Source organism: Pseudophryne corroboree, chromosome 8 (genome assembly GCF_028390025.1).
Source record: "Pseudophryne corroboree isolate aPseCor3 chromosome 8, aPseCor3.hap2, whole genome shotgun sequence".
NCBI lineage: Eukaryota > Metazoa > Chordata > Amphibia > Anura > Myobatrachidae > Pseudophryne > Pseudophryne corroboree.
This window is the reverse complement of record NC_086451.1, coordinates 358078015-358095052: the sequence shown is the minus strand read 5'-3', so window position 1 is coordinate 358095052 and position 17038 is coordinate 358078015. Positions and strand designations below refer to the sequence as shown.

General features: G+C 46.5%; 1 long non-coding RNA gene across 3 annotated transcripts in view; it reads right to left on the bottom strand.

Annotated features, from left to right (window-relative positions):
• The window catches only part of LOC134947796 (uncharacterized), a 279682-nt gene that overhangs the window by 192259 nt on the left and 70385 nt on the right, over positions 1 to 17038 (bottom strand). For 2 of the 3 annotated variants that reach the window (XR_010182785.1, XR_010182784.1), the window contains exon 2: positions 8751 to 8871. The exons of the other annotated variant lie outside the window; for it this stretch is intronic. This is a non-coding gene — a long non-coding RNA (uncharacterized LOC134947796). The remainder of the gene's footprint in view (positions 1 to 8750; positions 8872 to 17038) is intronic. 3 annotated transcript variants of the gene reach the window in all.

Genomic DNA, 17038 nt, shown 5'->3' with positions numbered 1-17038 from the left:
AATGGAATTGCTTCGTAATAAGCCACCATTTTTACCAGGACTCTTGTGCAATGATGCACTGACACTTTTCCTGGTTTTAGGAGGATCCCGATTAGCTCGGATAACTCCCTGGTTTTCTCCACTGGGAGAAACACGTTTTTCTGGACTGTGTCCAGAATCTTCCCTAGGAACAGTAGACGTGTCGTCGGAAAAAGCTGCGATTTTGGAATATTTAGAATCCACTCGTGCTGTCGTAGAACTACTTAAGATAGTGCTACTCCGACCTCCAACTGTTCTCTGGACCTTGCCCTTATCAGGAAAGCGTCCATGTTTCTTTTAAGAAAAATCATCATTCCGGCCATTACCTTGGTAAAGACCCGGGGCGCCGTGGACAATCCAAACGGCAGCGTCTGAACTGATAGTGACAGTTCTGTACCAGGAACCTGAAGTACCCTTGGTGAGAAGGGCAAATTTGGACCTGTAGGTAAACGTCCCTGATATCCAGTGACATCATATCGTCCCCTTCTTCCTGGTTCGCTATCACTGCTCCGAGTGACTCCATCTTGATTTGAACGCTTGTATGTAAGTGTTCAAATATTTCAGATCTCACCGAGCCGGTTGGCTTCAGTACCACAATATAGTGTGGAATACTACCCCCTTCCTTGTTGTAAGAAGGGTACTTTTATTATCACCTGCTGGGAATACAGCCTGTGAATTGTGTGAGGGGGAGACGTCTCGAATTTCCAATGTACACCTGGGATATTACATGTAGGATCCCGGAGTTCCCTTGCGAGTGTTGCTGAAACTCTTGAGATGACCCCCTACCGCACCTGAGTCCGCTTGTACGGCCCCAGCGTTATGCTGAGGACTTGGCAGAAGCTGTGAGGGGCTTCTGTTCCTGGGAATGAGCTGCTTGCTGCAGTCTTCTTCCCTTTCCTCTCCCCCTGGGCAGATATGACTGGCCTTCGCCCGCCTGCCCGTATGGGGACGAAAGGACTGAGACTGAAAAGACTGTGTCCTTTTCTGCCAATATGTGACTCGGGGTAACAAAAGGTGGATTTTTCAGCTGTTGCCATGGCCACCAGGTCCAATGGACCGCCCCTTTATACGGCAATACTTCCATATGCCGTCTGGAATCTGCCTCACCTGACCACTGTCGTGTCTTCGTCTGGCAGATATGTACATCACATTTACTCTTGATGCCAGAATGCAAATATGCCTCTGCGCATCACACATATATAGAAATGCATCCTTAAAATGCTCTATAGACAATAAAATCCTGTCCCTGTCAAGGGTATCAAAATTTTCAGTCAGGAAATCCGACCAAGCCCCCTCAGCGCTGCACATCCAGGCTGAGGCGATTGCTGGTCGTAGTATAACACCAGTATGTGTGTATATACTGTTATGATATTTTCCAGCTTCCTATCAGCTGGCTCCTTGAGGGCGGCCGTATCTGGAAACGGTAACGCCATGTTTTTTATAAGCGTGTGAGCGCCTTGTCCACCCTAAGGTGTGTTTTCCAACTCGCCCTTACTACTGGCGGGAAAAAGGGTATACCGCCCATAACTTTCTGTCGGAGGAACCCCACGTATCATCACACACTTCATTTAATTTATCTGATTCAGGCAAAATTACAAGTAGTTTATTCCCACCCTACAAAATACCCTTATTTGTGGTACTTGTGGTATCAGAAATACGTAACACCTCCTTCATTGCCCTTAACATGTAACTTGTGGCCCTAAAGGAAAACTACGTTTGTTTCTTCACCGTCGACACTGGGGTCAGTGTCCGTGTCAGTGTCTGTCGACCGACTGAGGTAAATGGGCGTTTTTACAAGCCCCTGACGGTGTCTGAGACGCCTGGACCGATACTAATTTGTCCGCCGGCTGTCTCATGTCGTCAACCGGCTTGCAGCGTGTTGACATTATCACGTAATTCCATAAGTAAGCCATCCATTCTGGTGTCGACTCCCTAGAGAGTGACATCACCATTACAGGCAATTTTCTCCGTCTCCTCACCAACATTTTCCTCATACATGTCGACACACACGTACCGACCTACAGCACACACATACAGGGAATGCTCTGATAGAGGACAGGACCCACTAGCCCTTTGGGGAGACAGAGGGAGAGTTTGCCAGCACACACCAAAAGCGCCATAATGTATATAACAACCCTAGAAGGTGTTGTTTCTATATATGGGCTCTTAATATATAATTATATCGCCAATTTATGCCCCCCTTCTCTTTAACCCTGTTTCTGTAGTGCAGGGGAGAGTGGGAGCCTTCCTCACCAGCGGAGCTGGTCAGGAAAATGGCGCTGAGTGCTGAGGAGAATAAGCTCCGCCCCTTTCACGGCGGGCTTTTCTCCCGGTTATTAGGAAAACTGGCCTGGGTTAAATACATACATATAGCCTTAATGGCTATATGTGATGTATTTATTTGCCTCTAAGGTAATCTATATTGCTGCCCAGGGCGCCCCCAGCAGCGCCCTGCACCCTCCGTGACCGAGATCAGTGAGCCGTGTAGCAACAATGGCGCACAGCTGCAGTGCTGTGCGCTACCTTCATGAAGACTGAGGAGTCTTCTGCCGCCTGTTTCCGGACCTCCGTTCTGCCGTTCTTCAGCGTCTGTAAGGGGGATCGGCGGCGCGGCTCCGGGACGAACCCCAGGCTGACCTGTGTTCCGACTCCCTCTGGAGCTCAGTGTCCAGTAGCCTAAAACTTCAATCCTCCTGCACGCAGGTGAGTTGCAAGTCTCTCCCCTAAGTCCCTCGTTGCAGTGATCCTGTCGCCAGCAGGAATCACTGATTAGAAACCTAAAAAAAACTTTTCTAAACAGCTCTTTAAGAGAGCCACCTAGATTGCACCCTCTCGGACGGGCACAAAAACCTAACTGAGGCTTGGAGGAGGGTCATAGGGGGAGGAGCCAGTACACACCATGTGACCTAAAAAGCTTTTTTAGATGTGCCCTGTCTCCTGCGGAGCCCGCTATTCCCCATGGTCCTGACGGAGTCCCCAGCATCCACTAGGACGTTAGAGAAATAATTTTACCCTATCAGTAGTTTATTTTATCATTACATTTATTTTATATTGGAAGTCATATACTGTGTAGGATGTAATAAATGTTAGCTAGCTGCTATTGCCCCAATACTTTCACTGACCCCTAATACTAGAAATTACTGTATATTCAGCATACAGAACACAGGACTAGGTATTGTTCAGATTTCCATACATAGAGAATAAGGGCATTTACTAAGAAATATAGCCAACACACAGCAAGATATAAGGCACTGCGCAAGTGTCCATGCAGGCAGAGTAAGATCAGATGCTGAGCATCAAACATTCAAAACATCTCTGGAACAACACTTTGGGGCTCATGTACAATTGGATGCATTTACACCTTGAATGTAAATAGGAAGAGATGCAGGCATGACAAAACGCATTGACGTGCATATGGCAAGCACATTGTCCCACACTCTCTTGTAGGCGTGTCATGGGAGTGTCGGGGGCGTGTATGCAATGCCCAGTGTCGGACGTGTGTATAGGGGAAGCCTGTTTCTGACGGATCTCTTGCACCTAGTATGGGGCTGATACAAGTGGCGATAGTAATGATGACAGTGGTATAAAATGAATGACTGACGCGGCTTTCCGCTTGTACAGGCACACTCGCACTAGCATAGGGTAGTAAGTCTGGCTTCTGCAGCTGCCCGTAACTACAGCAGCTTTGCATGTGACTCAGTATCACCTCCAATGCATCCAGCTCTACAGCACTAGAAAATGTGCCAGATTTACAGGAGGAACAAGGGTGTATATATTATTATGTACGAGAAGCAGTTAGTTTCCCGGCTGTTGGCGTTCAAGATACCGATGCCGGAATCTTGACAGACAAGGGAAACCCGGCGGCCGGAATCCCGACCGGGGCTCAAAATCCCCACTCGGGGGGTAGTCCACGCCACCCCCCTCACCGGGCCCAAAACGTAGCGAGCGCAGTGAGCCCGCGTGGGATACACTGCGCTCGCCATCGGGATCCTGCCCGTCGGGATTCCGGCATCGGTCTTATGACCGCCGGGATCCTATAATGAATCCATTTGTACAATACAATATGCAAAGTCATATACACAACAGAAAATAATAGATGAGAAAGTCACATGTTCCATAGTATAAAGTATGATTAAATGCACACACTAATACAAAATACAAATTAAATTACATATTAACATCTGTTGTTTGTGCTTTAAAGAAAATGTTCTTTCTGCCAACATCCTAAATGAAAATATCAGTTAACTGATATTAATAAGTGGCCCTCAGCTTTATGTAATATAGCAGCCACACTAATGATCTAAGTATTATCCACTAGGCCTACCTCGGCCACACTTACATAAACATCGCCAGAGCTGTAACTAGGTGTGTGCCGATGGTGCCTTGCCCACAGCGCAAATGCACTGAGGGCGCACCATCGGGTATCACACCTGCTAGCTCCGAGCCCAGACTGCTGAAGGCGGCGCAGCCTGTGTCCCGTTGACGGCGGCGGCGCCCGCCCGTGTCCCTCTAAAGCAGTCGCCCGCCCGCCTGGACACAACCGTGTCCCGCTGAAGTCGCCGCACCCGCCCACCTGTGTTCCGCAACTTCCTCTGAACTTGAAGCCGCCGCCCACCTGCCTGTGTCCAGCTTCAGCTGGATACAGGCAGGCGGGAGGGCGGCTTCAAGTTCAGAGGAAGTTTTCAAGCCACTGCGGCGTCTGTGCAGCCTTCTCAATGGCTCAGCGGCAGCCCGGCCCCCCTCCCCTGCAATACGGAAGCCGCTGCCGCCCACCAGACTCCTGCTGCTGAAGCCGCCACCCGCCCGCCCGTGTCCCCATGAAGCCGCCGCCGCCCGCAACACCACGTAAGTGACTACACTATATTACACTACACTGCACTACAGTAAACTACACTACACTATACTACACTATATTACACTACACTACAGTACATTACACTACACTACACCACACCACAGTACACTTCACCCTAAGGGTAGGAGGGGGGGTGTAAGGGGGACTGGCTGCCATACTGTGTTAAAGGGGGAAAGGGGGACTCTGCCTGCCATAATGTGTAAAAGGGGGACGCTCTCTGCCGTAATGTGTAAAAAAGGAGACGCTGTCTGCCGGAACGTGTAAAAGGGGGACGCTGTCTGCCGTAATGTGTAAAAAGGGGACTCTGCCATAATGTGTAAAAAGGGTACGCTGTCTGCCGTAATGTGTAAAAAGGGACGCAGTCTGCCGAAATGTGTAAAAAAGGGAATGCTGTCTGCCGTAATATGTAAAAAAGGGGCCGCTATCTGCCGTAATATGTAAAAAAGGGGACGCTGTCTGCCGTAATGTGTAAAAAAGGGGACGCTGTCTGCCGTAATGTGTAAAAAAGGGACGTTGTCTGCCGTAATATTTAAAAAGAGGACGCTGTCTGCCGTAATATTTAAAAAGAGGACGCTGTCTGCCGTAATGTGTAAAAAGGGGACTCTGCCATAATGTGTAAAAAGGGTACGCTGTCTGCCGTAATGTGTAAAAAGGGACGCAGTCTGCCGAAATGTGTAAAAAAGGGAATGCTGTCTGCCGTAATATGTAAAAAAGGGGCCGCTATCTGCCGTAATATGTAAAAAAGGGGACGCTGTCTGCCGTAATGTGTAAAAAAGGGGACGCTGTCTGCCGTAATGTGTAAAAAAGGGACGTTGTCTGCCGTAATATTTAAAAAGAGGACGCTGTCTGCTGTAATGTGTAAAAAAAGGGGACGCCGTCTGCCGTAATGAGTAAAAAAGGGGACTGTCTACCGTAATGTGTAAAAAAGGGGACTCTGTCTGCCGTAATGTGTAAAAAAAAAGGGGACGCTGTCTGCCGTAATGTGTAAAAAAAAAAGGGGACGCTGTCTGCCGTAATGTGTAAAAAAAGAGGGACGCTGTCTGCCGTAAATGTGTAAAAAGGGGACTCTGCCGTAATGTGTAAAAAAAGGGGACTCTGCCGTAATGTGTAAAAAAGGGGACGCTGTCTGCCGTAATGTGTAATAAGAGGACGCTGTCTGCCGTAATGTGTAAAAAGAGGATGCTGTCTGCCGTAATGTGTAAAAGGGGCTCTACCTGGTGTAGTGGCGCTACTGTGCGCCGTAATTTGAATAATGGAGACTACTGTGCACCATTATATGAATTGGTATTATTTTGTGGCCACACCCCTTTCCCATGAAGCCACACCCCTATATTTTTTGCACGCGCCGTAGGCTGGTTTGCGTTGGGGGGCACCGATACCGTTTCTTGCACACATTGCTAAAAAGTGTAGTGTCGGCACTGAACATCATTAGTGTACAGTACACTTGGCCCGATTCATGTTTGTATGCAAAGCAAAAAAAAAAAAAAAAAAGCAGGTAACTTTGTGTCTGGAACAAACCATGCTGCAATGCAAGGGGAGCAAATACATTTTGATTTTTTCTGTGCAGGGTAAATACTAGATGCCTTTGAATGTAGCCCACAAATGTTAGCTTTATTTTGACACTGCATTTTAGATTTCAATTTGAACACTTTCCACCCAAATCTAAATCTCTCTGCACGTTACATCTGCCCCACCTGCACTGCAGCATAGTATTACTTTTTTGCTTTACTTAAAACTGTGAATTAAGCCCTTGGTCTGCAAATTCCGACCCCTTCCTTTCCCCATTCCATCTCTCCAATCGTAAGGAGCAAGATACAACAGAATCAGCGTAGAGGAGTATGGGCAAGCATTTTTGGTGCAAGTGATCAGTATGTAAAAAAACAAAAATAAAGGTCCGGTTCTACTGTTTGGGCCTAATTCATGTTTGTACACAATCGGCAATTATCACGCATCGGGGCAATTATCAGTGGACTGCGCATGTGCTGTGATCACAATGCACATTCGCAAAGGGGCTGTTGCGATCTCGCAATGAGGATTTCATGGACAAGTGATGACAGGAGGTGACCATTTGGAGGTGTTAACGGAGTGTTTATGGGGAGTGTTTGGGAAGATTAGTCATGACCGTTTTCGGGGCATATACAGTATTTGCTGATGGCTGCGTGCTCGTACATGCAAATACATGGTGTTTGAGTACAGTAGCTACTGCTGTGTCCAGTTTGTGAACCACAGACCTACCCTTAGCCCCAATGTTTCTTATTATTATAGGTCGAGAATGTGTACGCAATTGCGACTAAGTTTGTGGATCCGGTGGGCGTCTCTCTTCATTCCTGGCTGGCAGCTTAACTTGCTAACAGCAGCTCTATTGCCTAGAACATTGTATATATTTGCATACAAACATGAATTAAGTCCTATGTGTATTGGGTGTCATGTGCTGTAGAGCAAACCCAGCTAAACAATGCAAATTTGTACTTAGAGAATCCTTGTAGCAAATGGCAGAATTACAATTAGTATTATTTTTAGTTGTAATTTTTTGCATGTCGCGCACAAGTACTGCAGTGGTGAGGGGTGTGGTATGGAAGGTAGATAGTAACTAGGTCGACAGTGTCTAGGTCGACCACTATTGGTCGACAGTAACTAGGTCGACAGGGTTTCTAGGTTGACAGGGTCTTTAGGTCGACATGGTCTAGGTCGACAGGTCAAAAGGTCGACATGAGTTTTTTTATGTTTTTTGGGTGTCGTTTTCTTTGTAGAGTGACCGGGAACCCCAATTGGTGCACCGTATCCCTTCGCATGGCTTGATTCGCTCGCCGTGCTTTGGGCAAGGTGCCTCGCTTCGCTCGGCACAGATTACCGTTCCAATCGTAGTCCATGTAGATCGTTAAGTATGAAAAGGTTAAAAAAAAAGAAAAAATCATGAAAAACTCATGTCGACCTTTTAACCTGTCAACCTAGAACATGTCGACCTAGAGGCCCTGTCGACTTAGAAACCATGTCGACCTAGTTACTGTCGACCGATAGTGGTCGACCTAGATAGTTTCGACCTAGTTACTGTCAACCTAGAGACCGGATCCCGTGGTGAGCTGGTTCCACCCAATCCCATCCACAACTCTAAATATGTCTATTGTAATTAACTTCTCCTAAATCAGTGGGTTCCAAACTTTTTTGAATCACGGCGCCCTAGGGTATCAGAATTAGTTTCATGGCACCCCGAGGTCGAGACTTTTTGAGAAATTTACAAAAGAAATATTGAATGAAGTAAATTGTGTTTATATGTCATCCTTAGGTTCAATTGTGTGGTGAGGGACAAGATTTGCTTCTGTTTGTCCACATATTTTATGATTGGCAGCCACCAGCACTGGTTTTGTCTATTACATTGACCATAAATCATTTTAATTGGTCCTAGACCACCAACCCAGGGCACCCCTGCAAGTGTATTGAGGCACCCCAGGGTGCCACGGCACACAGGGGCAGATTTATTAACCTGGAGAAGGCATAAGGTTGCGATAAACTAGTGATATGTGCAAGGTGATAAAGGCACCAGCCAATCAGCTCCGATATGTATATTAACAGTTAGGATCTGATTGGCTGGTGCCTTTATCACCTTGCACATACCACTGGTTTATCACTTCCTTATGCCGTCTCCAGGTTAATATATCTGCCCCACAGTTTGAGAACCTCTGTCCTAAACTAGTTGCTCACTACTAAATACTGTAACAGCTCATTGTTAGGTTTGTCAATATTTTGAAACAAATTTGTTATTTATTTATCTATTTATTTAGAAATTCATAGTTGGTTATGAAAAGTAACAAACTGGTAAATGGGAAATGCTGATGGATGATAAATACAATCAAGAGCAATGTGTGTGGTCTTATAATACCTTTTATTCCGCATGTACAGCAGTTTAACTTGTTCATGTTTTCCGTAGTGTTTTTTACATTTCATTTCTAGGAAAGATAAATAAATGAGACCATCCTATTCATTTTGTTAGCTTGCATCACCTTGAAAGAAAGAATATAATGAAATGAGTCAAATAAGGTGACTTAAGGAGAAATACACACTGTACAATGCACTGCTGCTAGTGATAAATGTGCTCTAATTGCCTCTCACTGCAGCTTCGCCCTGGCCATAGTCCAGGTATAGTATGTGGCACTGGAGAATGTAACAATAAATCCCCCATATGTGTACAGTATTTGTATGCGAAGCACTGAAGAGAGTTCTGTTCATACAGATTACTAAATAGCTTTCAGGAGGTAAGGATTTTCTGTCACACTAAATCAGCCAACATGGAATAGGTGAAGAAAATCCCACGTTTGCCTTTTCACTTCTGTTCCTTTTTATTTTTCATGTCACAACCCGAAGACTTTGCTAAATATATCATAATGCTCAGTTTTTCTGCTAAGCTCTACTGGCACAGATACAGGCCTGAGCTGATGTGTCTTTACTGAGGAGCTGTGAGAGGCAATGAGCTTGGTAAGAGATTCAACAAGCCGGTGGCAATAGATTTCATTAGAAAGAATACAACTGAAGAATGAAGCCCTGATTTAGGTAGTACAAAATGGGCAAGTGCAAAAGCCTCCTTGGCGTTGGCTAAACTACTACTGGGGCACCTACATTTTCACTGACGTGCATTGTCGTGCAGAACAAGATGGCGCTGGGAGGATTATTGAGAATGCTCATTGCTAATTGCAAATTACTTAGGGACCAAATTATCATTGGCTGCATTTTTGACCAGATAACCATAATTTGTTATGGCTGTTTACAGTGACTCCACTATGGGTGGTGATACCCAGTGTGGCACCTAGGGACGTCGCACTGAAGGGGCATGATCAAGGCCCCTGATGTGTGATGTTTTGGGGGCATGATCATGTGTTGCACCCACATTCTCGACACGTTGGGGGCATACCCAGCACTCTGAAGCTACTGGGCAATGGCCAACCTCTCCCTGCACAGTGGACGATGCGCACTGCGCAGTGACACCATAGCAACCCTAGTGGCACTGTGCAACTCATAAGAGATTATTTAACAAGTAACGTATTACAAAAGTCTAATAAGTAATGAGATCGCTGTAGCACAACAAAGGAGGCTTCCTCTGAATCTCACTTACTTATTAATGTAATGGTGACTACTCACCTTTTCTGAACTAATGTTAGTCTTTATTTTATTGTACACTTTTGCCATTACTCATATCCCATAATTCTTTCTCTGTAAATATTTACCACGTTCATGTTGTGCATGTTGCTATTCTGAACTGAAGTTTATACTGGGGCATAATGGCCCACCAGGGGGAATGCAGTGGTAGGGCCCATACTTAGGGGTGTGGCCATCCACCACAAAGGCTTGGCTAATAATTATAGAGTGAATGGTCAGGGCCCCTTGATATATATACTGTATATAGTAAATACTGCAGTGCATGCATGGTAATGTGCCTGATTATTAACAGCAATGCGCTGTAGAAAATACCCTATAGTCCTCTGCAGTACAATGTTACATATGTATAATGTATAATTCAAATGCACAGTCTAGAACCTGATCCCTAGAGAAGGAGATGGATCCTCAGACACTGGGACCCACTGGGGTTTCCCCCTGTACCCCGGTGGGCCAGTTTGACCCTGTATGTCATTAGCTTTCCAGGATCAAGCTTTTTTAGTACCCTATTAATACATATGGCAGTTACTTGAAAATGCTGAATTCCCCTGTACAGGCACACTTGGCAGCTCTCCAGAGCCCCACAAATCTAGGTGACTTCGAGCAGGGGTGGGTGGTAATCACACATTCAGAGAGGAGAGTCCGCATTCTCTACCTGCCTCCCACCCAGCAGCTAGACAGTAAATGGCTGCCAGCATGCTGATTGGTGGATGGTTTGAGCTATCCACCAATCGTAGTGCTGACAGCAATGCACTGTATGAAAGCATGTTAGTATTTTTTCTTTACTTGGTTCCCGTGAATAGTAATGCTGTTATGCCGACACCATAAAATTCTAATACTAAAATCTAACTTTTAGAACAGATTAATTTAACTAATGCTCAGTCTACCCCATCTGTGTCACCCCTGTCTGTCTGCCCCTCCCCTTTAGAATGTAAGCTCTCACGAGTAGAGCCCTCTTCCCTCATGTGCTTAACCTTTACTTACGTTAATAATCCTCAACTGCCCAAATCCTGCCGTTTCCTGGCCACCTTGAAACTTATCTCTATGTTGTCTACTGCTGTAGTTATGCTTAGTTACCCTGTACATGTCCTATACTGTCTTCCACTGTAAGTCACTGTTTTCCTGTTTTGATTATGTGCATATGTACTCTGTAATTGGGCGCTGCGGAACCCTTGTGGCGCCATATAAATAAAGGATAATAATAATAATAATAATAATAAGAATTTACTTACCGATAATTCTATTTCTCGGAGTCCGTAGTGGATGCTGGGGTTCCTGAAAGGACCATGGGAATAGCGGCTCCGCAGGAGACAGGGCACAAAAAGTAAAGCTTTTCCAGATCAGGTGGTGTGCACTGGCTCCTCCCCCTATGACCCTCCTCCAGACTCCAGTTAGGTACTGTGCCCGGACGAGCGTACACAATAAGGGAGGATTTTGAATCCCGGGTAAGACTCATACCAGCCACACCAATCACACCGTACAACTTGTGATCTAAACCCAGTTAACAGTATGATAACAAAGGGAGCCTCTGAAAGACGGCTTCCTACAACAATAACCCGATTTTTGTAACAATAACTATGTACAAGTATTGCAGAATAATCCGCACTTGGGATGGGCGCCCAGCATCCACTACGGACTCCGAGAAATAGAATTATCGGTAAGTAAATTCTTATTTTCTCTATCGTCCTAGTGGATGCTGGGGTTCCTGAAAGGACCATGGGGATTATACCAAAGCTCCCAAACGGGCGGGAGAGTGCGGATGACTCTGCAGCACCGAATGAGAGAACTCCAGGTCCTCTTTTGCCAGGGTATCAAATTTGTAAAATTTTACAAACGTGTTCTCCCCCGACCACGTAGCTGCGCGGCAGAGTTGTAATGCCGAGACCCCTCGGGCAGCCGCCCAAGATGAGCCCACCTTCCTTGTGGAATGGGCATTTACATATTTCTTGCTGTGGCAGGCCTGCCACAGAATGTGCAAGCTGAATTGTACTACAAATCCAACGAGCAATAGTCTGCTTAGAAGCAGGAGCACCCAGCTTGTTGGGTGCATACAGGATAAACAGCAAGTCAGATTTCCTGACTCCAGCCGACCTGGAAACTATATTTTCAGGGTCCTGACAACATCCAGCAACTTGGAGTCCTCCAAGTCCCTAGTAGCCGCAGGCACCACAATAAGCTGGTTCAGGTGAAACGCTGACACCACCTTAGGGAGAAACTGGGGACGAGTCCACAGCTTTGCTCTGTCCGAATTGACAATCAGATATGGCTTTGTGAGATAAAGCCGCCAATTCTGACACTCGCCTGGCCGAGGCCAGGACCAACAGCATGGTCACTTTCCATGTGAGATATATCAAATCCACAGATTTGAGTTGTTTAAAACAATGTGATTTTAGGAATCCCAAACTACGTTGAGATCGCCCAGTGCCACCGGAGACATCAAAAAGGGGTTGTATATGCAGTACTCCCTTAACAACTTCTGGACTTCAGGAACTGAAGCCAATTTCTTTCTGGAAGAAAATCGACCGGTCGAAATTTGAACCTTAATGGACCCCAATTTGAGACCCATATACACTCCTGCTTGCAGGAAATGTAGGAATTAACCTAGTTGAAATTCTTCCGTGGAGCCTTCCTGGCCTCACACCATGGAACATATTTTCACCTAAGCGGTGATAATGTTGTGCGGTCACCTCCTTCCTGGCTCTGACCAGGGTAGGGATGACCTCTTCCGGAATGCCTTTTTCCCTTAGGATCCGGCGTTCACCCGCCCTGGCGTCAACGCAGCTGCGGTAAGTCATGGAACAGACATGATTCTTGCTGAATCAAGATCCTTTCTAGTATCTCTTGAAGTTCCGGGTACCAAGTTCTTCTTGGCCCAAACCGGAACCCCGAGTATAGTTCTTACTCCTCTCCTTCCTATCATTCTCCATACACTGGGTATGAAAGGCCGAGGAGGGAACACATACACCGACTGGTACACCCACGGTGTTACCAGAGCGTCCCAGCTATTGCCTGAGGGCCTCTAGACCTGGCGCTTCATGTGGGACGCCATCATAACCACCTTTGGTCTTTCCCAACGGTTTACAAACATGTGGAAACTTCCAGATGAAGTTCCCACTTTTCCGGGTGGAATTCATTTATGCTGAGGAAATCTTCCTAGTTGTCCACTCCCGGAATGAACACTGCTGACAGTGTTATCACATGATCTTTCGCCCAGCGAAGAATCCTTGCTGTCATTGCCCTCCTGCTTCTCGTGCCGCCCCGTCTGTTTACGTGGGCGACTGCCATGATGATGTCCTACTGGATCAGCACCGGTTGACTTTGAAGCAGAGGTCTTCCTAGGCTCAGAGCATCGTAAATTGCCCTTAGCTCCAGTATATTCATGTGGAGAGAAATCTCCAGACTTGACCACACTTCCTTGGAAATTTCTTCCTTGTGTGACTGTTCCCCAGCCTCTCAGGCTGGCATCCGTGGTCACCAGAACACAGTCCTGAATGCTGAATGTGCTGCCCTCTAAAAGATGAGCACTCTGCAGCCCCCACAGAAGAGACACCCTTGTCCTTGGAGACAGGGTTATCCGCTGATGCATCTGAAAATGCGATCCGGACCATTCGTCCAGCAAATCCCCCTGAAAAGTTTTTGCGTGAGATCTGCCGAATGGAATCGCTTCGTAAGAAGCCACCATTTTTCCCAGGACTCCTGTGCATTGATGCACTGATACTTGGCCTGGATTTAGGAGGTTTCTGACTAGGTCGGATAACTCCCTGGCTTTCCCCTCCAGGAGAAATACCTCTTTCTGGACTATGCCCAGAATCATTCCTAGGAACAGCAGACGTATCATCGGAAAACAGCTGCGATTTTTGGAATATTTAGAATCCACTCGTGCTGTCGTAGAACTACTTTAGATAGTTCTTTTCCGACCTCCAACTGTTCTCTGGAAACTTGTCCCTTTCAGGATATCGTCCAAGTAAGGGATAATTTAGATGCCTTTCTTCTTTTAAGAATCATCTTTTCGGCCATTACCTTGGTAAAGGCCCGGGGTGCCGTGGATAATTCAACGGCAGCGTCTGAAACCGATATTGACAGTTCTGTATCACGAACCAGAGGTACCCTTGTTGAGAAGGGCAAATTTGGACATGGAGGTAATCCTTGATGTCCAGGGACACCATATAGTCCCCTTTTTTCCGGTTCTCTATCACTGCTCTGAGTGACTCCATCTTGATTTGAACCTTTTTATGTAAGTGTTCAAAGATTTCAGATTTAGACTATGTCTCACCAAGCCGTCTGGCTTCAGTACCACAATATAGTGTGGAGGACTAATACCCTTTTCCTTGTTGTAGGAGGGGTACTTTGATTATCACCTGCTGGAAATACAGCTTGTGAATTTTTTCCCAATACTGCCTCCTTGTCGGAGGGAGCCGTTGGTAAAGCAGGCTTCAGGAACCTGCGAGGAAAAAAATGTCTCGACTCTCCAATCTGTACCCCTGGGATAATACTTGTATGATCTAGGAGTCAACTTGCGAGTGATCCCACTGCGCGCTGAGACTCTTGAGACTACCCCCCCACTGGTGGAGGGCTTCTTTTCCTGGGAAGGGGCTGCCTGCTGCAGTCTACTTCCCTTTCCTCTATGTCTGGGCAGATATGACTGGCCTTTTGCCCGCTTGCCCACATGGGAACGGAAGGATTGAGGCTGAAAAGACAGTGTCTTTTTCTGCTGAGATGTAACTTGGGGTAAAAAGGTTGGATTTCCCAGCTGTGGCCGTGGCCCCCAGGTCCGACGGACCGACCCCAAATAACTCCTTCCCTTTATACGGCAATACTTCCATGTGCCGTATGGGATCTGTATCACCTGACCACTGTCGTGTCCATGACATCTTCTGGGAGATATGGACAACGCACTTATCTTGATGCCAGAGTGCAAATATCCCTCTGTGCATCTCGCATACATATATATAGAATGCATCCTATTAAATGCTCTATATCAATAAAATATTTTTAGTCAGGGAATTCGACCAAGCCAACCCAGCACTGCATCTCCAGGCTGATGGCGATCGCTGGTCGCAGTATAACCACCGTCTGTGTGTATATACTTTTTAGGATATTTTTCCAGCTGCCTATCAGCTGGCTCCTTGAGGGCGGCCGTATTTGGAGACGGTAACGCCACTTGATAAGTGTGTGAGCGCCTTATCCACCCTAATGGGTGCTTCCCAACGCGCCCTAACTTCTGGCGGGAAAAGGTATAACGCCAATATTTGCTATCGGGGTAAACCCACGCATCATCACACACTTCATTTTATTTTATCTGATTCAGGAAAAACTACAGGTAGTTTTTTCACTTCCACATAATACCCTTTTCTGTGGTACTTGTAGTATCAGAAATATGTAACAGCTCCTTCATTGCCCTTAACGTGTGGCCCTAATGAGGAATACGTTTGTTTATTCACCGTCGACACTGGATTCAGTGTCCGTGTCTGTGTCGACCGACTGAGGTAAATGGGCGTTTTTTATAAAAAAACCCTGACGGTGTTTCTGAGACGCCTGGACCGTTACTAATTGTTTGTCGGTCGTCTCATGTCGTCAACCGACCTTGCAGCGTGTTGACATTCTCACGTAATTTCCTAAATAAGCCATCCATTCCGGTGTCGACTCCCTAGAGAGTGACATCACCATTACAGGCAATTTCTCCGCCTCCTCCAGCATCGTCCTCATACATGTCGACACACACGTACCGACACACAGCACACACACCTGGAATGCTCTGACAGAGGACAGGACCCCACTAGCCCTTTGGAGAGACAGAGGGAGAGTTTGCCAGCACACACCAAAAAACGCTATAATTACATAGGGACAACCTTATATAAGTGTTTCTCCCTAATAGCATCTTTATATATATATTTATATCGCCAATTTGTGCCCCCCCTCTCTGTTTAAACCCTGTTTCTGTAGTGCAGTGCAGGGGAGAGCCTGGGAGCCTTCTCTCCAGCCTTTCTGTGAGAGAAAAAATGGCGCTGTGTGCTGAGGAGATAGGCCCCGCCCCTTTTACGGCGGGCTCGTCTCCCGCTCTTTAGTGAAGTTTGGCAGGGGTTAAATATCTCCATATAGCCTCTGGGGGCTATATGTGAGGTATTTTTAGCCAGTATATAGGTTTACATTTGCCTCCCAGGGCGCCCCCCCCCCAGCGCCCTGCACCCTCAGTGACAGCGTGTGAAGTGTGCGGAGAGGAAAATGGCGCACAGCTGCAGTGCTGTGCGCTACCTTTAGAAGACTGTCAGAGTCTTCAGCCGCCGATTCTGGACCTCTTCTAACTTCAGCATCTGCAAGGGGGCCGGCGGCGCGGCTCCGGTGACCATCCAGGCTGTACCTGTGATCGTCCCTCTGGAGCTAATGTCCAGTAGCCAAGAAGCCAATCCATCCTGCACGCAGGTGAGTTCACTTCTTCTCCCCTCAGTCCCTCGTTGCAGTGATCCTGTTGCCAGCAGGACTCACTGTAAAATAAAAAACCTAAGCTAAACTTTCTCTAAGCAGCTCTTTAGGAGAGCCACCTAGATTGCACCCTTCTCGGCCGGGCACAAAAATCTAACTGGAGTCTGGAGGAGGGTCATAGGGGGAGGAGCCAGTGCACACCACCTGATCTGGAAAAGCTTTACTTTTTGTGCCCTGTCTCCTGCGGAGCCGCTATTCCCATGGTCCTTTCAGGAACCCCAGCATCCACTAGGACGATAGAGAAAATTAATTTATTTGTAGCATAGTTAACTATTTTTTTACCTTGTGCCAGCAGATGGATTTTATGACTTTTATTTATCATAAACCTCCTACTGCTGAGGGGTGTACCTTCCTCAAGACCATGAACCATTCCAGACAACTTATACTATAAAATAACGACACAGAGACATGCATTTTGGCAGAAAGTTGTTAGCTATTTATTATATACTCTAATAAACTAGAGAAACCTGAAATAGAATGATATTAATATGCAAATTTAATAAAAAGAGTAAGGTGGCCAGAAAAAAGAACGGCTGAAAA